Genomic DNA, 26,055 nt, shown 5'->3' with positions numbered 1-26,055 from the left:
CAAGAAAAACGAAAACAAATCAGGATTTCCAAATAAATAAATAAAAATAACAAGTAGAGGCTCTATGATTGGTTATTTATAATTTATAATATATAAAAATGTATGAATATCTCAAAACTGTGACAGGCTAGTCGACGTTGATATTTCTATGCTATATTCACAGAGTTCGAAATTATCAATTCACTATATATATATATAAGGTAGATGGGGAATTTACTACATTATCAGGTCAATGAGAATTACATTCAAATGTCTTGGTAGGTTTCTTCCCTATTTCCTTTTTCTTTGATCCTAATTGACTTGCTATGAGAACTCTTTATCTTATCTTTATTTTATTCTACCATTTGCTTCTCTTAACCATCTAGAACTTTTTCTATCCTGATAGGTTGGTCTGATTATTTAAAATTTATTTTCCTATACATTACTAATATATATATATATATATATATATATATATATATATATATATATATCAAAAAGAATGAGAATTCATATAGAAACGTTGTTTTAATTTGAATAAAATAAAATACACATCAAGTGCGCTTGAAACCAAATCACAACGTAATATTAGGAAAATAACCATATTTTACTTGTTTGAAATTTATCAAAAATATATTTCGGAGGTAGACTCCATCTTCAGGGTGTTGTTTTGTATCTTTTTTCCTGATATTCTCGCGTTACCAATGCAGATTTCAAACATTTTAAAATACAACCGCCAGATACAACGCGCGGCTCTATACACACAGACTTTCTCCAAATTTACAACATGGCAAGAAAGAAAGAAAAAAGATTAAAAAAAAAACAACACACTGAAGATGGAGTATACCTCTGAAATATATTTGTGATGAATTTCAAACAAGTAAAATATTTGTTTATTTTCCTTATATTACGTTGTGATTTGGTTTCAAGCGCACTTGATGTGTATTTTATTTTAGTTTCGCGTGATACAGTTTTATTATAATACTTACTAGAGCATGATATAACCATTAGTCACTTAGTATACAATCTTGTTTAAACATGAACCAAGATAGCCGACCTCCGTCACAATTACATTATATAGCAATTACACTTGAACTTTATAATACGATGTATCGATTCGCAGAAAAAAACATGAGAAATGCATTTTATTCAGAAACCATTTTTTGTTTATCCAGTCTCGGAGTCCATTTTTTTTCTTTTAGAAAAAAAAAAAAGTTATTGCTATGTCACCACAAATAAGGTACAGTGCCGCTTGGGCGTAAGGACCTACTATTTGGGACCAAATCTACATTGATACAATATAGAGGGCTGAACAATAAGAGATCTTTACATTACACGTGAAGGTTTGCATGTCGAAGTAAAAGAAAACAGGGAACCAGCAGGGAATTCCAAAATCTAGCAGTTTGGGAGAAAAAGCCATTTAAGTAGAAGGCTTTTTGGCATCTAGTGATCTCTACATTGTAGAGGTGGGAGTTTTCTGATAGTCAGGTTAGAAGTATTTATGTCGAGGGAGTACAATTGCTTTGAGTTCGTTGGAGCACATTCGATTTAAAAATTATTGTTTACAACTTTAACATGACTGTAAACTGAACTTTTTAATGATATGTCTAGACTATGTTAATTAACATTCGTTGCGTGTAAATAGAAACTATCAAAATAAATTGTAAAAAATTGACTACTTTGCATATTGTGATGGCGGCCATCTTGAATTCATAATGATAATTGACCATCCGCTCATTGAGAATTATCATTTTTTCATGCACACAGTCAATTGCTGTATTCAGTGTGACTGTCTGTGCTGTTGCGGCTTATATTGCAAACAAAACCAGTTTATCATGTATCTACTGCTGTTAAAGGTGGTGGACTTGTCGTACTTTTGCGACAGCCGCGCTAAAAGGGTTAATGCGGATTTTTTTTTTCCGCCGTCAATCGTTTTGTTATTCTTTGTTCCAAAACATCTGCTACACCTACATACGTGCATTATATATTCGAATGCAACGTTCAGGTCTTTAACTAAATAATTACGTGATGTCTTAAAGTGATTGAATACTATGTTCAGAAGAAACTAAAATGTAAATGGCATTTATACATATGTACGTAGCGGTGAGAGGTTGGGTCGTGCTTACACAAGAGGCGTATGTGTCTATTCTGGTATGTTATTTCACCGGGGGCAATTGTCGCCCGTGGTTGGGATGCCATTAAAGACAACATTATGCATTAGCGTGTCTTTATTGAATATATCCCTTCGCTTTCTGTCTTCGTGAGCGCGTGTGTGAGAGAGGGGGATTTATAAAGAGAGGGAGAAGATAGACAGGCAGAGAGAAGAGAAAGAGAGGGGGTAGATAAATGAACTTGTGACCGGGAAGATATCTCAATTGTCGAGCGACTTGTCATTCGCGAAGAGGGAAAGACAAATAGTACAGGAGAAAGGCGAATGCGCCGAACCTAACACACACGCACAATTTATCAGCCCATCATTGTACGGAAGTCTTTCACACTCGAGTGTATATATATATATATATATATATATATATATATATATATATATATACTCTCACACACACACACACACACACACACACACACACACACACACACACACACACAAAGAAAGCCGCCCGGCGTTGCCCGGTTGTAAGATACGCATAAATATTATATTTTAATTAATGCTTATTTCTTATAAACAGAAATACCGTAGTGATTAAACGTAACGTTAAATGTCTTTAAAAAATGAAGTTAAAAAAAAAACGAAAGAAACTGAGGCATATATATGCGAGCATTTTTTTAAAACAGTTCAATTGTTATAAGTAAAAATATCGAGTTGAGATCGAAACAAAAATCTAAAGACAGCGTCTCAAATACGGTAACCATTAGGCCAGCTTGTCACGTTCTTTAAAATGCATTTCAAACCTACTTATTCCTAACATAAGGATGCTATCATGTGAACGAGCGCATGCGCAGTCGTGAAACAGTTGACAAATAGATAATAATTCGATGACCTCCAAGTACCAATTTTTCAATTTTGACCCCTTAGCAGCCCTTTCTTCCGGGTGAAAACCGATTAAAAAGTTTTCAACATATCTAAATACCCTATATACTAAATTTAAAGTCTGTAGATTAAAAAGTGTTGAATATATAGATTGAGAAGTGTCTCATTCACTTATACAAATTCTCGCTTTTATAAATACTAGCAGTTCAGCCCGGCTTCGCTCGGGCCCTATGTACTGTTTATAACTTATATATATATATATATATATATATATATATATATATATATATATATTAAAAGTTTAACTCATGTCCAGGAAACCTACATCTAAAATTTCAATGTTTAGACCCAAAATTGGCGGAGTAGTTTGGTAGAGTTTGCCAAGGTCAACTGTTTAAACTTTGATTTCTTGGTAGCCGAATTTTCGGCCCAAAACCGATTACAAAGCTTGCCCTATGTCTAAATACACTACACAAAATTTAAAATGTTTAGACCATAAATTGGTTGAGTAATTTGGTAGAGATAGCATAGGTAAATTTTTTAAAACTTTGACCCCAATTTTGCCCCCGTTACATTTATTGTTTTGTGCCCAAATCAAATGAAAACTTTTAGTCCATGTTCAAATAATCTTCATTTAAAATGTTAAGTCTGTAGGCCCAAAATTGGTTGAGGGGTTTGGTAGAGTTTTCTAAGGCCAAGTCGTTAAATTTTGACAGCCAAGTTTCTAGCCGAAAACCGATTGAAATTTTTTTTTTCAAAATCTCAATACCGCCTATGTAAAATCTCAAGCCTGTAGAATGAAAATTGACAGTAGTTTGGTAGGAAATGTACACACAGACAGACAATTTCACTTTTATAGATATACTAGACTACCCGTGACTCGTTGGATCAGTATATTATATTAGCTATGGCATTAATGTATGAGCGCGACACTTGTGACGTAAAGAAAAGAGTTTTTGTGACAAACATTTCTATGGAAGTATATTAAAGTGTAAAAATATAGATAGATTTCTATGAGTTGTTCTGTTTGTAATTGTTTATTTTTGAAGAAATAACTTACAACCATTGAATTATAAGTGGTTTGCCATACTTATAGGTAAAAGTGCATGGAACAGTACCATAATACTTAAAGTTAAATTCAAATGTTGATATATATTTTTTTAATGAAATTGTTAGTTGAAAGTACAGAATAGGTAAAACACTCACCATCTTCAGAATGGCTTTTTAAATAGAAAAGGAAAATAAAATCTAACTTCTTTCATTTATTTTTAACAAACATTCATGACCCGTTGGGTCAAATATCTAATTTATATGTTAATAATAAGGTCAATAAAACTAATTAAGACAAGGCGGAAATGAACGTGTAAAAAAAAGCAGAAAGTATTAACAATTGTTTATTTGGATGATTTAAACACACAAAAAAAGAATTGTGACTCTTAAAACGTACACAGTAAAATACGTTTTATTGTCGCGTTGATTATTTATTTGTAACGCAAATTAAGAAAAACATTTTCGAGGTTATTTATGTTGATAGTGTAGAAGAAAATGCATGAATGTTTTTTAAGAAAAGTGTATTAAAAAAATGGAGAATAAATTAAACAAAAAAGGAAGGTGATGGATAAATCGCCGTTGTAAAATGCTCTTATGATTGTGAACGGGTTAAAGTAGATTTATTTGTAAGAAAATTGCGTTAATATAACTTAAACGTAATACGGGAATGAACGATGTAAAAAAAATGCAAAAAGTAGTAAAAATTGTTTATTTGGATAACTTAAACGCGAAAATAAAAATACAAAAAAAAACAATTGGGACGCTGAAAACGTACACAGTAAAACAATACGTTTTATTGTCGCGTTGATTATTTGTAACGCAATTAAAAAAACATTTTCGGGCTTATTTATTTTGGGGATGTAGAAGAAAATGTATGAATGTTTTTAAGAAAGGTGTATTAAAAATGGAGAATATTTTTTTTTTAAGGAAGGCGGTGGGTTGTGTTTATTTGTTTACGCTGTTATGGATTTATGTTTATATACGCATGCGCAACCGGAAGTCGTGAACCAGATATGGTGTTACAACATCCGTTACAAGGTCATTTGAGTTTTATAGTTATATAGATTTAAGAGGTAGATATATTATTTCAATATACATATAGACATACTTTATTTAATAAAATAGATGTATTTTGTCAATGTTTTTTTTTCACTTTTATAGATATATAGATGTATAATAAATGAATGATAACTACCCTAACGCATTCCTTCTTTATCCGTCTTCTGCCAGACATATCGCAAAATAATATAAAATAGAATTACTATGTATTTCATATAGAGATTAAGTGTTGACCCAGAAGAAAAGGGCTTCTTGATTTCGTAGAACTTTCAAATAAAATTAAACAAAGAGAAACACACCATATAAACTCAAACACACACACACACACACACACACACACACACACACACACGAGAGAGAGAACTTGAATACTCACTGAGATGAAGATAATTCTCATCGAAGTTTACCCGAACCAAATATTGGAAAAACAGTGCCGCCGTCTCAACCCATCGAGTATGTTCTTCAGATTACGAACGGGGACACTATTTATAGAGGGCAACTTCTAATACCAAATAAGAAACCGTAGACAATGAGGAACTAAAAAAATGAATAAGAATGAATAAAAATAATCAACAGACAGGCCGACACCCAGGATAAAAAGTGTCCCTCGACCCGTTTATACACCAGATCAAAGGAAATCTCGATCGAGAGATTCACTAATCCTATGAGATATAACTGTAAGCATATATGCTGTAGATCTAGCAGAATGGAAACCATATTGCATGTCATTAAGAAGGTTATTTTTACTGAAGTGGTTGACTACTTCTCTATTTAACAGATTCCAGCAACTTACTCATCACGTACAGGACACTGATTGATCTATATTGAGAGGGAGATGACCGACCACCTGAATTTTTAAATACGAGACATATTGGTGAGGTTTTCCAGGATGTTGGGGGGTAATTCTCCTTCCGACAACGCTTAAACAGTTTTGTAAGTGTAGGAGCTAGTTCTGCTTGAAGCTTTTTCAGGGCGAGTTGCTTAACTGGAATCGACGTTTTTGATTAGTTTGGCAACATCACGCACAGATATTTGTATGTCGCATAGCGTGTTTTCAGACACAGGAAATACGGTGGGGGGCCTGATTGCATATGGTAGAATTAGCTGCAAAATCTTTTGGCAAAGAGTTTGGCTTTGTCAGATGCGGACGAGATTACCTCAGATTCACTTCTATTCAGGACCCTATTTGTCATTTGCCAAAAATGGTGGGAACCAACCGCTGATTAGCAACTTTGACGGACTGAGCATACGACTTATCGCTTTCTTTATTTCTCTTTTACAGTGGTTGCTAGCAGTCCTATGGGTGGTTTTAGTCTCAGTGCATTTACTATGTTGGATGAAATGGGAATAGTGATTTCTGTACGCAATGGCAGCAGCACATTCTGGAGAGAACTACAGCTTGCTGTTAGGTTTTTGCTGGAATTTCTCTGAAGCGTATAAAGCGGTTTACACCTACAATTAACCATTCCGCCAGGTCTGATAATTTGGAAAACACGTTTTTTTAAACATGGAACGTAGAGGTAAATTTGATATAAATGTACGGAAGCTATCCCACTCAGCCATATATATATATATATATATATATATATATATATATATATATATATATATATATCATTCAATATACTGTACGATGGAAAGGTATGTCAGTTCACAATATATTGTAGTCTACATTGCATTGTAGAGAGACTACTGTTAATTTTATAAATTATTTCGTTTAGAATGCAAAAGCCAAGTACCATAATTAAATTGTGCTCTAAACAGAAATATTCATTTCACCTCTATCATGTCAAAACATCTAATGTTGATTTTATGTGTTTGGTATTACTGATTTTACGCTAATAATCGCTTGAACTTAAGTTTAAAATAAAAAAGTAAAGTATTATGTTAAAATTATGCTTTAAACAGAAACATTCATTTCGAACATGCTCATATCAAAGAACTTATTGTTGATTTTATATATCTGGCCTTTAGGCTTGTTGGGTAATGAACTGTCTGAAATCTACTTGTGATGTCAGGCTGTATAAGGTGTTGACTATTTAAAATCACTTGTTCCTTCTTTCATCGAATTATTTTGATTCTCGATACTTATCGAAGACATTCTGACAAAACATTTCTAAGAACACTGCCAGGCAGAAGAAATACCTTAGTGTGAAATTTTATAAAAATCGCGTCAATCGTTTTCAAGCCCGTATGAAACCTACTTGCACACAGACAACGTTTCATTTTATATAATAGAGATTCATCAAAAACCGACCACCAAGAACAAATACCAACCGACTTTATATCATATCCTACCCGAGTCGGTGCGTGCATGGTTAAGAACTGTCAACAAATGATATATCATTCAAACACGGAAGTTTGTGAATATATGGTTATATGGCAGTTTTAGTCATTTAGAACTGCTTTAAAGCTTCACCGTTCACTCACTTTTTGACCAAATTTCAAACAAGTATTACAGTTTATAGATCACCTTCTCAGCTATATTGTGAAAAAAAAAACAATTTTATTTCAGTAAAACAAAAGTTATGAATTTACTGGTATTGAAAATCGTAAAAAAACGTAAGGAGGTGGGCGACGTTTTCTTATGATTGGTTTCCATAGCAACCACGTCGCTTCAGCGACTATTGTTGCTACCAATTCATCGCTCTTGAAACAGAGAGAATGAAATCTGACGAATGCTGTACATTGTGATTTATATATGCGTATGTTATGTTTATCGGGGCAAAAAACGACTGAATTTAAACGAAGAACAAGTGAATTTACTGGAAGCCTAGAAAAAATAATGGATTACAATAGAAAAATGTGAGCATGGAAAGTAATATGTTCAAACATGGAAACGAAAAGGACAAAATATTCTAGTAAAAAAATATAATAAATTCATAACTTAATATTATTAAAATATTGCAGCATTAAGAATTTTAAAAAAATTCAATTTAACATTATATAATCATTTCTTAATGCTGCAATATTTTAAGTTAAAAATGTATTATATTTTTACTTGAATATCTTGTCCTTTTCTTTTCCATGTTTAAGCTTAGCCATATTGCTTTTTTATGCTCACATTTTTCTATTGTAATATATATATATCTTCTTAAAAGTACCACATTAAAAGGAACAGACACACAAGTATTTTCAAAATGTTTGTCTTTTATTCTTTGACACTAAAATACAATTGTTTCTACCCTCGGTGTAAGCAATATGTATACAACAGTTCATGAAATATCATTTGCAAGCTTGGGCTCTATCAGCGCGTAGAAAAAAACAAGTTTTCAAAAGTTTCACAGCGCACGAATATATATATATATATATATATATATATATATATATATATATATATATATATATATATATATATATATATCGTACAACATGGCAATGAAAGCTAGAAATAAAAACCCAAAGATCAAAAGAATAAAGGAAACGTTGAAAATGATCAAAAGAATAAGAACGGCGGGGGAAATAATAACAGCAGAACAGATAAGAATGAGGGTGGTACCATTAATAAGAGAAATAGACGCAAGAGACAGGTTTGGTTCAAGCCACCATTCAGCGAGCATATCAAAAATAATATACCTAGGGAATTCTATAGAATAGAACAAAACTTCCCCCCAGATAATAAATTAAGCAAAATAATAAATAGAAACTCTGTAAAATTATATTTTTCAACGTCCAGCAACTTAACTAACACTATAATCAGTTCCAACAATAGAAAAATCAGCAAAATAAGGAACAATAACGAATTAGCGTTAAACGAAAGTATCTTAAATAGAAAATGTAATTGCAGAATACCTGGGAATTGTCCGTTGGATAGGAAATGTCTAACCTCAGAAATAGTGTACAAATGTGGGATAAAAACCGATAACACTAAAACATATCTGGGAGCCACGGGAACAGTGTTTAAGGACAGATATAGAAACCACGTAGTATCCTCTAAAAAGGAACCCGAGATAGAAACTAATAGAGATGGCGTTAACGATAGCAGGGAGGAGGGTACAAGAACCAGCATTAAAAATAAAAACAAAAAGAGGAATACAACTGCATTAGGTGATTGGGTTAGAGAACTTAATAGAAATAATGAAGATTTTGAATTAAAATGGTCAGTAGTGGACAAGGGGAGAAAGTACAGCCCCGGGAAATCAAGAAGGTGCAATCTATGTTTATTGAACGTCTTCTCCATAGTGAGTTCTAAAGAGAAAATTTTGAATAAAAGACTAGATGCCATACAGGGATGTCTTCACAAGAATAGATATCTGTTATCACGCCTTAAATGTAACTGAAGTATAACTTTACAACAATAAGGATCATCGGATGCTAAGATTACATTTTAATGTAGAGTTAAATAGCTAGAATGTTATAATCTAAATGAAGGATCCAAATCTAACTTGCGAATATAGTTTCTATTATTCTAAACTGGGTAAGAAATATAAATAAAGTATAAATCTCATCTAAGAATCGAGTTTTTCTATTACGGTGAGGATTTTTTGTATTCAGTTGTAGCAGTATTGATGGTGAAATAAGTGATGCCCTCTTCAAATCAATAAAACAACTTAACAATAAACTAGTTATTAAAAATTAAATTAGCAATTTGGGGACTGGAAATTAATTCAATTGATTTTGTCTTAAGTTTGTAGAATCCATGCTGGTTTATTTATTTACTTCACTCCTTGTTATAAATGTTTTTCTCATAAATACAGAAGTAGACATCTTCTCATCAGAGTGAAACACATTTGTAGCTATTGGGTGGTTTTGCTGTTAGAATAATAATTAGAGGATATATACTATTTTATTTAGCTACCCAAGAATACAAAACACGAATTATAACTCTGGCTTTGAAGACAAGAGCAGCATAAGTGATTTATAACAGATGTGGGTTAATCCCGTGGGTAAAAAACAAATTTATAAGATTAAAAACATAATTTATATCTTTAATATGTTAAATACGCTATCGTAGCACGTTCTGGATCTGTTTCATTCAATTATTAAACCATAAACGCTTGCTAGTAATCAATAGACCGAAAACATCAAACGGCCTGAATTATCTCCCTTTAGCTGTTATAGGAAATAAAATCCACCGCTTTTCCAACAGAATTAACTATTAGCAATTAACAACATAATTGGATTATCTCCCTTCATAATTGTTTTTAGTAACGATATGAAAACATTTAATTAGAGTGAGAAGGAATTTTAAAACATTAAATAATAATAAATAGATTAGAATCCCTTACTCGAAATGTTGTACAAGGATTTATATATATAATACCGTCTTTTTCTTCATTCTCATATTCAATTAAACATTAAACCTAAAATGATCTTAAATATAGGTACTAAAATAACGATAATCTGTAAACATTACTTGCCACTAATACGAAACTAAAATTAACTGTAACGTTAATGCAAGGTTGTTACTGTCATATTATAAATATAGAAATAAAAATTTAAAAATTCCTCTTATAAAAAATTAATTATGGGAAATAAAGAAACAGCGAAATCTAATTTAGGAACTCAACGAATGGAATATATAATTATTTTTTTTGTAACTTGCTAAGGGTTTTCTACGAAAATAAGGCGATATATTAATATTTAAATGGAGTTTCTCGTAGTTACCGCAAAGGTAAATGCTTCTCATATGCTTTTCCCGTTAAGGGAATTTTTCCTTTTTTCTTTTTCTTCCAAATACTCTATTGTCAAAAGTGTTTTTATTTATAAAGTCTGAAGAAATGCTGGTTTTTGAAAATTTTCAAACGATATAATGTTTGAAATTGTCGACTAGACATGGAAACAATTGTAACGTAAAATGAAATACACTTTTTGTTGCCATCAACACCTTTTTTGAAGTCTTGATTTTGCTTACACAGTATATTAATGCTCAATTATGAAATATAATAATTTTGTAACTTACTCTTTAAGTCAACTCTTTTTGGCTTAAAACTTATTGGTATATGACAATTTACTGGATTACACGAACTCAGTACATTATATATATATATATATATATATATATATAGAATGTTAGGAGGTGATGAAAAAAATCCAATAAAGTGCTCGATCATGGATGTGAGAGCTGAAGATACAATATTTATTACGGCACTATATATACATATTTCAAAGCCGTATCATTGGTTTCGTTACGCCGAACGAAACCAATGGCACGACTTTGAAATATGTATATATAGTGTCGTCATAAATATTGTGTATATATATGTGTAAAGAGATTAACGCAAAATAAAAATAAGAAACGAGTTAATCAAAAAAACATTTATATATTTCAGATTCATTCGTATGCAATTTACAAAGCAAAATAAATCGCTAAAATTTAAAGAATACTTTTTAAAAATGCAATATAAAAAATTAATAAACACGTCTACTGATATGGAAGGAATTTCAGCACTATTAATTCTATGTAAGAATCTATTTTGGTACTTATTTTATTCAATGAGGCTCTTTGAGATACGTATAACAACAGATGAGAGTTTTATTATGTTGTGATTTGGAATTATCTTCCTGAGATACCTCATGCATTCTTGAATGAATCCAAGTTACCACCTGACCATCACAGTCTTCAGAATAAATTTTCATCTGAAAACCATACAATAAAAATTCCACGAATGAAATTCCCAGAAAAGGCTTAGAAAAACTCTCGCATACACATCAAAGAGCCTCAATGGATACAATACGTACAAAAGTGAATTCTTACATATCAACAATAGTGCAATCCTTTCAAATTCGGTAGATGTTTTAATTGAATTTTGTTTATTGCAATTTTTAAAATTAATTTTTTAATGTTAAAGTTTCGTTTTGCTTTGGAAACTGAAATCGAATAAATCCGAAAAATAGAAAAGAATTTTCTTTTTTTTTTTTAATTGTTTAACACATTTTTTGTATCGTCTTTTTTGTTATTTTGCATTAATCACTTGTATATATATATATATATTATATATATATATATATATATATATATATAAAGGAGATTAGAACAATAATCTAAAGAGAAAAGTGTATTTTAATGTAATAGTAAAATTACTAATTTAATTAAAATACAGGAAAAGAAAAAGTGCTCGTTGTAATTTAGACATATAATAAGCTCGATAGGTAAATATCCTAGAGCTAATTAAATATTCAGTAATGTGATTGATAATTTAAAATTCAAATTATAATTAAATTAAAAATCCGTTTCACAAGAAGGAACAACAACAAAGTCAATAATTTGTTGTTGTTCCTTCTTGTGAAACGGATTTTTAATTTTATTCTTATTTGAATTTAAAATTATCAATCATATTACTGAATATATATATATATATATATATATATATATATATATATATATATATATATATATAAAGTAGTAAGTTATAAAATGAATCCTAGCGTGGATGAAACGCGGAATATTCTATGTAGCTTAATTGCCATATATAGTTTATAACTTATTACCTAGCTCTACGGTCCTGGATATGACCTAAAACTATATCCAGTTGTGAGGTCCACGCTTGCGGGCTTTGGGGAGGGTGGAGCCACCCTTTAATTATCATTGCTCCCAGGTCCACTCTGACCCGGAGTGGTAGTTCCTGTTAGGGTCCCAACCATGGGTTAAATAGAAACCGACTTGAAAACAATATATTCTATTAAAAAAATTGTTTTCCAAATCTTTGGATTCGGCATTAAATAACCTGAAAAGGGTTGATATGCCGTAAAACAAAAACAACCAACCAACCTAGCTCTAACTAGGTATTGAGCACTGTTGAAATAAATACTTAAATTTTACGCATAAATTTACATACTTTCGTATATTTATTTATGTGATTAAATGAAGCAGTCATTATATATGTATATATATATATATATATATATATATATATATATATATATATATATATATATACACACATACACACACCCAACTAAATCGTATTTTTCACTACATTTGGTGGAACCTCTTGACTTTAACTCCCTGTGACAAAAGCCATTTAATTGCAAACTTTGCTATCGTTTAAACTGTATCACCTGAAGAGGTCTCTAGTTACTGGTAATTAGATGACCGAAACATGCTCATGACTGTGTAGCAACATATTACTACTTATGTAAAAACAAATAAAGAGTATATATATTTCGAAAATTTTCAGAAAATAAGTACGAAGAGTAACTGTTGCGTTTTCAGGCAGTAGAAACTGTGTGCACATTGTGGGAGTAGTCCATAAGAAAGAAATCGGTGTTGTAGCAGCAGTTTCTAAAATGCTGCAGTATATTGCATCGAAATATCAGTTTTTAGATTGAGCACTTTTTGAAAAATAAATTCATTTTATGTGTTTTACTTAGTTGTAATTTTCAAATAATACACAAAGTGACCCACATCTTACTAACTTTATATCTATCACTTTCATCCTCTTTTACTATAAGTAATTGCACCAACGAACCCGCTCTTATTTTTATACGATCTTTCTGTAAGAAAAGATTGGAGTATTCCCTTAGAATGTATTGATACTGTTTAACCAATAATTGGAAACTAAAAGCGAGAAAGCCTACGAAAGAGAGAGGGTGAGAAATAAAGATAGAACAAGTAAAATGAGGCTAATTTGGCGTTTTGATTTTTTTTTTTTCAAAAGGGCTTCGCAACCTCACATTTTCCTGATTCAAGCAATTTAGCTGGAACTCGATCGGTGACTCAATGGGTCATTTTTTTTCTAACGTAATATATAACAGAGCAAGAGAAAGAGAAAATTACAAAAAAAAAATGCTAAACTGATTTTTTGTGTCTTCTGTGTGTGAAAACTGTCAGATAACGAAGGAAATACAGTTGTTCTCCGGTTTTATCTGCTGAAAAACAGGTTTGAAAAAAAGTGTCAGCGAGAAAGAAATTATTGAAATGATTTCGTCGAGGATAAAAAATATTTGAAAAAAAAAATAAAAAATAAGGTCGCATAAATAATTGCGGAACAACAAAAAAAAGTGCGTCGCAGTAAACATTTTTTAAAAAATGGACTTCACAAAAATTACATAAAAACATTCCACCTTTCATCTTAGTGTGCGTATATATATAACTCCGTGGATTAAGGACTATCCACTTATTTTGTGCTTCCTTTTTAAAATTTAATATGTTTTTAACTTTTTTTCAAAGTGTTTTTAACATGTTTTATTAACTACTTGTTCTTATATATATATATATATATATATATATATATATATATATATATATATATAAAGAACAAGTAGTTAATATATATATATATATATATATATATATATATATATATATATATATATATAATGTGTGCGTGTGTGTGGATGTAAATGTACGGATTCTCTGCCGTGTATAGATAAAAAAAAAATTATAGACTTTGCACATAATACGCGATATACAAAAATATATAGTATAAAGAGGATTGGTATCATAAAACGTCCGATAGCCATTAGTCGCATGCTCTCGTGTAATGAATGAATGTGTGAATGTAGGATTGACATGAAATTCTTAAAAATAAACTAAAATGACCCAAAATGGGCTGAAATGACTTAAATAAATAAAAAGTAAATGACTTAAAATGACTTTAATAAACTTAAGGATGAATTGAATGACCTTAAGAATGACTTGAATGCTTAAAAATAACTGGAATCCTTCAAAAACAACTTGAATGATCTGCAGAATGACTTGAATGGCTTTAAGACCGACTGGTTGTAAAGTGGGTGACCATTTTACATTAATTTAATACAGAAAAGTGATCCCCCACTTTATATCACAAAGTTACAAACATAAGTACAGGATATAGTAAGAATAGATACTACACTTTGATCTTGGCCAAAAGGCCAAGAAAAGGGTATTTATTTGCTCCCGCACCGAGCAAATTAGGCACAAGGCCGATTTTTAATGTGAGGAGTGAAGGGAAATGGGGACCAACTCCCCGGGGGGTAGGGAAGATGGATAGTGACAATTGGTAAGAAGGGTTGCCCCTACATTGACCAAGGTCATATATGTGGGGTTGCCCCCACATATGTTCTTTGCTTGCAGTATCTGCCGGAACACTTTGATCTTGGCCAAAAGGCAAAGAAAAGCTTAAAAAGTTAAGAACAGCATCTATTAACATAGACCTTTGATCTTCACCAAAAAGGCCAAGCACAAAAGTGTTACAGACAGACCGACATACAGACCGACGGACGGAGTGACATATATATATATATATATATATATATATATATGTGTGTGAAATAAAATTGAGGTGGAAGGACCTGAATACTCAACGTTTCGCCCGATTTAAGATCATCCCTCTTGAAAAAGCCCGGGCGAAACAGTGAGTATTCAGGTCCTTCCACCTCCATTTTATTTCATATCGTCGGATTTAATCCAGCTCAACAATCATATATGTAATATATAGATTTTATTCCAGCACGGGGAACTCACCAGCTCTAAGATTATAGCTTAAGTATTGCACTATCAAGCTATTTAAATAAGCTATGTTATATTGTAATATAGAACTGAAATTTTCTTATATAACAGTGTTACCCGGAGGATATAAAAGATTTCTCGAGTCTCTACAACTCTTATATCCGGGGTACATTTACATATAATTTGGGGCCAGAGAAAATCTCTTATATCGTTTTTATTATATTTGGGTCTCATATCTGGGTTGCACCTTTATATATATATATATATATATATATATATATATATATATATATATGAGTCAAAGAATATAAAAAGCTTTTTTAAGATTATACATACCAAGATGTGTAAAACTTAACAGATGTGGTGGAGCTTAAATATTGTAATAATTATATAGAGAAGACAAAGCCTTCGCAATTTCTATGTAAAAAGAGCATTTAACACCTTCCGCCAATTACCAGGTTTCCTTATTTCATCGACAAATTTATATATTCCAACATATGACTTTGTCATGTCTATAATTAGTTTTTGCCCTACAAACACTAGTGTTTCCAGCTTACGCAATCATCAGTGCAAAAAGTGACCATTTCTACTGGTCGAGAAATTCGGACTCCTTTGACTAGGATACTACCTTCATACCACCATCAACCGCCACGAGAATGAATTTAAACATAAAAGTTGGACCACCCTGCCTATAAGTTTTCTTCGTAACTATAACAAATCTATCTTGGTATTAATTGCATCTTCACTTATAAAAGGTGCGTGTTCGTATATTCATTGCTGAATGAGAAGGCCGATATATACGCCCATCAGAATGTACATAGGCGTTGGTATTCCTTAAAATGATGATAACACACATTTTCACGCATTGATAATTCTTTTCATTTGTGAATTCCCTTTTAGTTAATGTGATATTAAACCATGGAATTCATTTCGGCTACGATACAAGTACACATCTAGAACCGTAGTAAACGGTCGTTCTTCTATCGATAAAATAGCCATCTTATTCTTATGTTAGTACGACCGTGACCACGTGTTACCTTCTAGTAGAATCAACCCAATTAATAAGACTCTAGTTTTTTTTCACTTGCATGTGTACGCTCAATCCGGTCGGGAATAGTTGACAAACAAATAAAAATCCGATTACCCTACCTCCCTCACCCCAAGTACTGATTTTGCAATTTTTACCCCTTAGCATCCAGTTTTTTTTTTTTTTTTTATTCTGGATGAAAATCGATTAATAAAGTTTTCCCGTGTTTGAATACCCTATATACGAAATTTCAAGTATGTAGATTAGCAATTTGATGAGTGTATAGGTTGAGAAGTGTCCTCACACAATCACAATTTCTCAGTTTTATATATATATATTTTAGTATATGAATATTATATATAAGTTAGGTATTACGTGTAATTATATTCATGCCGATATTCTACATGATTTATTGTATTTATTTGCTTCACCACCAAAGCAAATTAGGCACAAAGCCGTTTTTTAATGTGGGGGGGGGGAAACCAGCTCCCCTAAAAGTAGGGTAAAAAGGGGGCACTCTGGTTGTGACCAAAAGTAATAATTGTCCCAGTATAGAGGGTTTTCCCTCCATTGACTGGTACAAATTATCTTAAGTGCAGCATCTGCAGAACAGATGGTATTTATTTGCTCCCCCACCGAGCAAATTAGGTACAAGGCCAATTTTTAATGTGAGGAGTGAAGGGAGGGGGAAGGGAAAGGGGGGACCAGCTCCCGAGAGGTGGGAAATGGGAGCTGGTTAAAGGTCAGGCATGTGGGGTTGCCCCCACATCTGGTCTTTGCTAGTCATAGCTAGTCCTAGCTAGTCATAGCTTGCAGTATCTGCAGAACAGATACTACACTTTGATCCCGGTCCGAAGGCCGGCTTGCGTAATATTTGTGTAAAAAGGTTATAGTGAACACAAACTTCTTTTTGTATGTATTTATGTATGCATTTATATATTTGTTTAAAAAATTTTGCTTGCCAAACTCCTGTCAGTTTTTTTGTTTACAGAAAGAAAACTTAATATATAGGGTATTCGAACCTCTGCGAAATTTTATTTTTGTGTTTTAGCCGGGAAAAATCGGTGGAAAATTTAAAATTAAAGAAATGGACGGTCGAACGATGGCATTACGAATATGCCTGCGTAACGCTATAGCGGTTGGTTCATGTTTTAATTTTTAACCTTGCAGCAAACATGTCTTCATAGCTCAGGCATTAACTTAAACGGAAAAGTAAATCGTAAGCTAAACGTTTCGGGTTCGATTCTCGGTGGCACACAAGCGATTTTTTTTAACTTTAAATCGTTACTATATATTGGGCTCAATATGATATACGAAATCTGCATTAATCAAAATATCAGATTTAAGTGTATTTTACGACCGGGCAATGACGGATAGCTTGCTAGTCTAAGAAAATTACATTTAGATTCAGAAGTAAATGAGGAGTTTTCGCTAAATTCCTTTCATCCCCATCAACCTCAAAATAAATATATATAAATAGATATTAGCATGAAGACCCGACGTTGCCCATGATTGAATGATGATTAGGTTTCATTTTCCCAGAAGTCTATTTTCATCGAAATGAAAGAAATTTCCTATTTTTCAATCAAATCGCTTAATTGCCTGCTCTAGTTGCACCAGGAGGAAGCTGCACATCCCTCCCCGCAGTGACTTAGTTCAGGATACATTGTAATCTACATTGCACGGTAGAGAGCTGTAATTATTTTTATATAATGGTTTGAATTTAAGAATAAAATGCAAAGTCAAGTATGAAGGTTCAATTGTGTTTTAACCAGAAACATTAATTTCGGACGCACCTTCAACGAGTCTACTGTTGATTTTATATGCCTGGCTTTCTTGCTTCTGCAGTAATAAAACTTTTCAAATGCTCTTGTGATGTTAGGCTGTATAATTTAACTTTGATTAAAAGCGCCGGTCCATTCCTTCATGGAATTTTTCGATTATCGATACTTCTCGAATAAATTTCTATACAAAACTTATTTAATAACACTGCCAGACACAGTTTACAAAAAAAAAAAAAAAAAAAAAAATCGGTCCAGCTGTTTCGGAGTCTATAGGGAAGGATCTCACACACATACAAAGTGTCATTATAGGATTATATACGAGACATTATCTTTTTTAAAAGTGGACGATGTATGCTTATGTTGACGATTACATTGAAACAATTGTAATAAATCGATTGAAATTTACGACTAGCATTAGTGTAATTATGATTATTATCATTACTATTATTAATATTCATGACAATATTTACAATGAAATATATTAACCTTTCCGTTTTATATGTAGAGGTGGTATCGGGTACGATTAAGGCTTGTGCGATAAACGAGGCAATATCTCAAGAATTTTTCCCGGCTTTGATTTCAGTCGGACAAACTGTGCCGATTAGCCAATGAACACTCACCGCCACTACCACCAGAATCGGCTCGGATTAGATATATAAGACATGGGTAAATAATAACATGAACCATATTCGATGCCTTTTTTAAAAATTATTTGGGAAGTTATTAAAAAGATTGAATTATGAGTGTGTGAATTCGAACAAAAAATAAAATAACTATATTCTAACAGATTATTACAATTCAACCAGATCAGTAGTCCGGTGGTCACGTGTAACACAGAAAATGGCTAGCCTTTTCATAATCTGATGGAGAGAGGAGAAAAAAAGAGGCAGGGAGAGAGAGAGAGAGAGACACACACACACACAGAAACAGAGAGGGAGAGAGAGACGGGGAAATAGAGAGAGAGAGAAAGGCGGATAGAGGAAGAAGAGGACTATAGGGATGAGAAAAGGAGACAAAGACAGAGAAAGAGAGGGAGAGGTAAGTAGAAAAAGAGAAGGAAATTGAAATGGCGAAAGACATTTGCAAAAAAAATACTCGTCTAGATACAACAATTGTCAACAATTTCCCTCACTATCTATGCCTTTAACTAGACAAAAATTCCATGAGCAGAGTTGCTCTTCTAGAACTGTTCCCCCGGGAAAAACTTCTCAGCTGACGATAAGTCTTATTAAAGTCTAATGTAATGAAGTTCTTGATGAATTCTTTCATAACTGAACCCTACTTAAGTTCCACCATTACTGATCATCAAGATGCTTTCTCACCGTATATCTAACACTCATTAACCGTTATCCCAGAGTAAAAAGCGGTGATCCTAAGTAAATAAGAGACAGAAACTGACATAGAAGTAAGATATAAAGAGAAAAGTAAAGTACGATGAAACAAGAGAGAAAAGTTGGAGACAATTAAACAAAGCATGATAATACGAATGATGATTTATAAAAAAGTACATATAAGAATTCAGAAAAAGGGATAAAAAGTAGAAATACGATGAAATAATAATAATAATAATACAATTACAGTCACTTTCTTTTTATAAGATCTTGTCGAATAAATTGTCCCAAGGAAAGTTGGATTAGTTCCTCATTTTAGTATACAATTTGTGTTTATTTCACAATAATTTAATAGAACTATCTTGAAGTAAAATATCACCACTGTTTGAATTGCATTGAAATTTTGGGGAAAAATAAAATAAGCATTTCTATTAATTTAAATTCTAATTTTCGACCCTTCATCAGCAAGATGCAAATATATATGAGATGGGAAAGAGATGGGAAAGAGGACAAGAGAAAGAGGACAAGGGAAAAACAACAAGGGGCAAGGGAAGGGACAAGGAGAAAGAGAAGGGACAAGGAGAAAGAGAAGGGACAAGGAGAAAGAGAAGGGACAAGGAGAAAGAGAAGGGACAAGGAGAAAGAGAAGGGACAAGGAGAAAGAGAAGGGACAAGGAGAAAGAAGGGACAAGGAGAAAGAGAAGGGACAAGGAGAAAGAGAAGGGACAAGGAGAAAGAGAAGGGACAAGGAGAAAGAGAAGGGACAAGGAGAAAGAGAAGGGACAAGGGGAAGGAGAAGGGACAAGGGGAAGGAGAAGGGACAAGGGGAAGGAGAAGGAGGAAGGAGAAGGGGGAGAATAGAGATAGAGAGGAGGTGAGGGAAAGAAAGGGTAAAGAGGGGAAGAAATAGGGAGAGAGAGGGGTGGTGGTAGAGATTTATTAACAAAGAAAATTATAAAATAAGAAATTTCAAAAGCGAACTAGTATATAAACATGATCCTCTGAAGTAGATGGATAAAATTCTGGACACGTTCGCTCAGAGGAGATCAAGCAAACATATGAAGCGTACATGAATTGCAACGATCAGATAATTTTATTTATATTCAAAGTTCGACAATGGTAAATAATCGACCGGCATTTCTACCGGAATATGAATACTATTAAGTTTTGATAGCAGCAAAATGAGTGTATTTCCGACCCAATCATCATAATTCAATCATTCACTTTCAACCAGACCGCAATAGATCGATCTTGTTTCCGGTTATAACCCACTGATAAATCGATTAGATATGTCCGTTCTGTCTTCGCACCATAAAATGCAAACTACAGCCGCTCAGAATCGCCATTTTGTAACCGCTGCACTTACAGAATGGCGATTATGTGATGCTGAATATTAAGAAAATTGAACGGCAGTAACTTTGAACAAATCTATCTGTTGGGTCTTTTATAACATCTATTTATTTATTTAGCAGTTTCGATGTTATATTGTACACTTTTTATTGCAAGGCTAAAAGTAGGTGTTAAGATCAGATATTACTGTTTTTCTCAGCTTGCCAATCAAATACTGCCATCAATGCTTATGTTATACTATAAATTATAGACAAGTAATGCACGAGTTCTCTCCCCTGCAATCAATATTTCATAAACGCAGAGCATAAGTTGTCTCACCCTGTGATGACTAATTTAAATAAATGAAGCACGAATTTCCTCCATTTCCATCCATTGTAATTTAAATGAAAATAATTACTAATAACATTTTTGGATAGGGAGGGGGAACTAATGTGAACTTTTAAATGACTGTAAAAAATACAGTTTTTTCCACACTTGTAGATTGAATTTTACAATCTTCTTTGAGGAGACATCGAATGTTTTATTCGGTTATGAGCACATGCTTCATGTACTTATTCGGAATACGGACCGCGTTATTGTCGACATATTTCTGGCAGATTAGGTAGACAAACGAAGGGCGTCGCAACGCTTAGCTAATGAAATCGCAGCAGCCGATACTTAACGATATTTAGTTTAATTTTTTACAGTATATTTGTTTATTGGATTATTAGATAAGCGTACAGAATAATTAAAAAACCTCCTGCCCAAGTTAAGAATGGCTTTCTAAATAATAGAATATAATTTCAGCATGTTCCGTAGACTGTACAAGTACGTTTGGTTTCATTGATATATATTTTTAAAGACAAGAATGGAAATATCGATATTTCGCCTTATTCATTAAGGCATCTTCAAGAGAAAAATCTAAGAAAGCCTCAATATATATAAGGCAGACTGCTTGTCACCAAACTTAACTGTTCATGGCGTCCATGATTTTTGGTTCCGTATAACTGCTTTAATTCAATCCCGTTTGATTAAGTTTGTCTACCTGCCAGATATTGTTTTGTTTTACGATATATCAATTCTTTTCAGCTTACATAATGTCGATTCCAAGTATTTTGTATCAAAAATATTCTTGGTGTTTAGTTTACTCATTTTGTTTTAAGGAATATTAACTCATTCCAAGATTATTTACTACGAAACCTAATCATTTTGGTAAACATTTTTTTATACTTCAAGATCTTTATATCTTCAAATAGCTATTAATGGTGTTGGTTGATTTAATGAATTTTTTTTCTTTTAGATTTTGCAAAATATGTTCGAGTTTTGCAAAAGAGAAATAAAGGACATTAGCATTAATATCTTATGCATATTTCGTAAGGAAGTCAGTATCTTTAGACAGCCTGATCTGGTTGTACCAGTAGCTGTCAAAGAAATAGCGACGAAACTGCTGATATTTTTATTGTTGGCCACATTGAACTTCACTGCATGTGCTAGGTTTTCAAACCTCCACTTGACCTTGTGTCAAACCTCCTACAGAGGAGATAAATAAACACGGAAAAACATGATATTATACAGATACGTCCGTTAACGAAAAGGTTCTCTCACACGTCAGTGTGATAGAACAACGGTCATCGCTAGTTAGAGATTCGATGGCGCATCTATGAATTATTTTTTGGTAATTTCCTTACAGGTAACACATACATAGGCTGTTTGTTTGTTTGTTTTAAAGTCTAATAATGATTAATCGGTTTTCTGCTTTCCGTTTAAAAATCTTTGGAAGGAAGGAGGGGGAAGGTTATTAAAAGCAATAAAACAGACTATCATCTGCTTTTTGTTTCCAGGGAACAAAGGAAATAAGGGAACCTTTATTCCGTTGGCCAGCTGTTTTTTTTGGGGGGGGGGGTAATGGGCTTCGTGTTGTCGGTTCTTTCTAAAGTGGCCTTTCGGTGTTTTGAATACATATATTTATGAATGCAAATATGAACGGGGTATACTGTGGCCGTGTATATCTATGAGTAGTTGTAGGTTTCTTTTTCGCCCTGTATGTTTGTGTGTGCAGGAATCAATGCATATGTATGGGTTTTCTGATATCACTTATGTTCTATCCTTTATATATTTTTCTCTACTTCGCTTGTTTCAATGTCTTTGTGGTTCATTCTGTTATTCCATCGTTCGCAATGTACATATGTGAACACACTGCGTATATATATATATATATATATATATATATATATATATATATATATATATATATATATACGCAGTGTGTTCACATATGTACATTGTAAAATATATATGGCGATTAAGCTACACTGAATATTCCGCATTTCATCCACTCTAGGACTCTTTCAGGCTTATGTATGTGCTACCTGTATGTTAGCCTGAAAGAGTCCTAGAGTGGATGAAATGCGGAATATTCAGTATAGCTTAATCGCCATATATATTTTATAAATTACTAACTACCTCTACCTACGTACTTTTGAAGTAGATACTTAAAGTTTGCGCATAAATCTATACTTTCGTATATTAATTTTATGTGAGTAAATTAAATAGTTTATATATATATCAATCCGCTTTGAGACCGTTCCTCTTAATATAAGTCTTTATCTCTCTCTATATATATATATATGAAAATGTATAAAAAAGAATACGAAAAGTATAAAAGCTTAAAACCTTTCTGTATTTGTTTTCTATTGGTGACGTGCAAGAATACAAAATAATATGAAAAAAAAATTACACTTTTTTTTTTACACGACATATTTTCGACTGATCCTTCAGTCTTCAGTGTAGTGAAAGTGATGAGCATACACGGGGAAAAGGAAGAGGAGGAGGATGAGGTATAGCCAATGAGAAGGTGCCACGTCAGTCTTAAATGCATATAAGTACGCACATACACACAGTACATATACACATAAACGAAAAATTAAAAATGAAACAATTAATAAACATGAAGAAACGCGCCTTTAACTGTCCAATATTCTGAATTCCAACGATAGTATTTATTTCAAGACAGAACAAGAATTCAAAGGATACAAGACGTTATGAGGAAAGACGCTGTGAATTCCTTTGTAAATTATCGGCTATTTTTTCGTTCGAAAAAAAAAAAAAATAAATAAATAAATAAAAACGTTGTTTCCAAATTCAACTGTTTTAAGACAGAAACGAAACGCTCCATATATATATATATAAACCCGATGTAGCCAGCGTTGCCCAGTAGTAAATCTAACGTTAAATTCCTTAAAAAAAAAAAATTAAGTAAAAAAGGAAAGAAACCGAGACATGTGCATGCGACTATTATGTTTTTTTCCAAACAGTTTTCATCTTGTAAAACACAAATACTTGAGCCGAGATCGTAAACATAACCTAAAGACAGCGAATCAAATACGAAGCCATTAGACCAGCTTGATATAATCTTTAAAAGGGGGGTTGAACCTCCTAAAACAGTTGACCAATAAATAAAAATCCGATGATCCCCTCCTCCAAAGTACTAATTTTTCAATTTAGACCCCTTAGTAGTCCTTTCTTCCGGATGCAAACCGATTAGATTCCGCATGTCTGAATACCCTATTTTCCAAATTTTACGTTTGTAGATAAGATTTTCCTTGAGTATATAGGTTGAAAAATATCCTCACACACATTCTCAATATAATATATCTATATATATATATATATAGATATATATATATATAACTACTTAATTTACTCACATAAGTTAATATACGAAAGTATAGATTTATGCGTATACTTAAAGTATTTACTTCAAAAGTGCTCAATACGTAGGTAGAGCTAGTTAGTAAGTTATAAAATGTATATGACGATTAAGCTACACTGAATATTCCGCGGAATATTCAGTGTAGCTTAATCGTCATATACATTTTATAACACACACACACACACACATATATATACATACATAACAATTTCTGCCAGTTTCTTTTACGCATTCAAAATAGCAAAATCTTTCGACCAGAAAAAAAATCAGATTTTACTCATTTATAAATGAATTGTTCCAAAATCAATTATATTATTCCGTCGATAAAAACAGTACAAATAAAATAAATACATTTTTATAGTGATATTTGTTTTATGGATATAAACAACTCAATTTGACAATTATTTTTACGGTTGGAATCGAAAATGTAAAATAATCTTATATAGAAAATGTAAAATAATCTTATATAGAAAATGTAAAATAATCTTATATAGAAAATGTAAAATAATCTTATATAGAAAATGTAAAATAATCTTATATAGAAAATGTAAAATAATCTTATATAGAAAATGTAAAATAATCTTATATAGAAAATGTAAAATAATCTTATATAGAAAATGTAAAATAATCTTATATAGAAAATGTAAAATAATCTTATATAGAAAATGTAAAATAATCTTATATAGAAAATGTAAAATAATCTTATATAGAAAATGTAAAATAATCTTATATAGAAAATGTAAAATAATCTTATATAGAAAATGTAAAATAATCTTATATAGAAAATGTAAAATAATCTTATATAGAAAATGTAAAATAATCTTATATAGAAAATGTAAAATAATCTTATATAGAAAATGTAAAATAATCTTATATAGAAAATGTAAAATAATCTTATATAGAAAATGTAAAATAATCTTATATAGAAAATGTAAAATAATCTTAGATCGGAAATGTAAAATAATCTTAGATCGGAAATGTAAAATAATCTTAGATCGGAAATGTAAAATAATCTTAGATCGGAAATGTAAAATAATCTTAGATCGGAAATGTAAAATAATCTTAGATCGGAAATGTAAAATAATCTTATATAGAAAATGTAAAATAATCTTATATAGAAAATGTAAAATAATCTTATATAGAAAATGTAAAATAATCTTAAATCGAAAATGTAAAATAATCTTAAATCGAAAATGTAAAATAATCTTAAATCGAAAATGTAAAATAATCTTAAATCGAAAATGTAAAATAATCTTAAATCGAAAATGTAAAATAATCTTAAATCGAAAATGTAAAATAATCTTAAATCGAAAATGTAAAATAATCTTAAATCGAAAATGTAAAATAATCTTAAATCGAAAATGTAAAATAATCTTAAATCGAAAATGTAAAATAATCTTAAATCGAAAATGTAAAATAATCT

At 31.7% G+C, this 26,055-nt stretch overlaps 1 protein-coding gene and 1 pseudogene across 12 annotated transcripts in view; both read right to left on the bottom strand.

The window, feature by feature from the left end:
* The window catches only part of LOC145286282 (transcription factor Sp9-like), a 304,352-nt gene that overhangs the window by 154,196 nt on the left and 124,101 nt on the right, over positions 1-26,055 (bottom strand). The window lies entirely within an intron of this gene.
* LOC145286682 (U2 spliceosomal RNA) lies at positions 14,722-14,885 on the bottom strand (annotated as a pseudogene).

Source organism: Euprymna scolopes, chromosome 10 (genome assembly GCF_053919585.1).
Source record: "Euprymna scolopes isolate OS-2025 chromosome 10, ASM5391958v1, whole genome shotgun sequence".
NCBI lineage: Eukaryota > Metazoa > Mollusca > Cephalopoda > Sepiida > Sepiolidae > Euprymna > Euprymna scolopes.
Note: the sequence above shows the minus strand (reverse complement) of the source record. Positions and strands in the feature narration are given on the sequence as shown.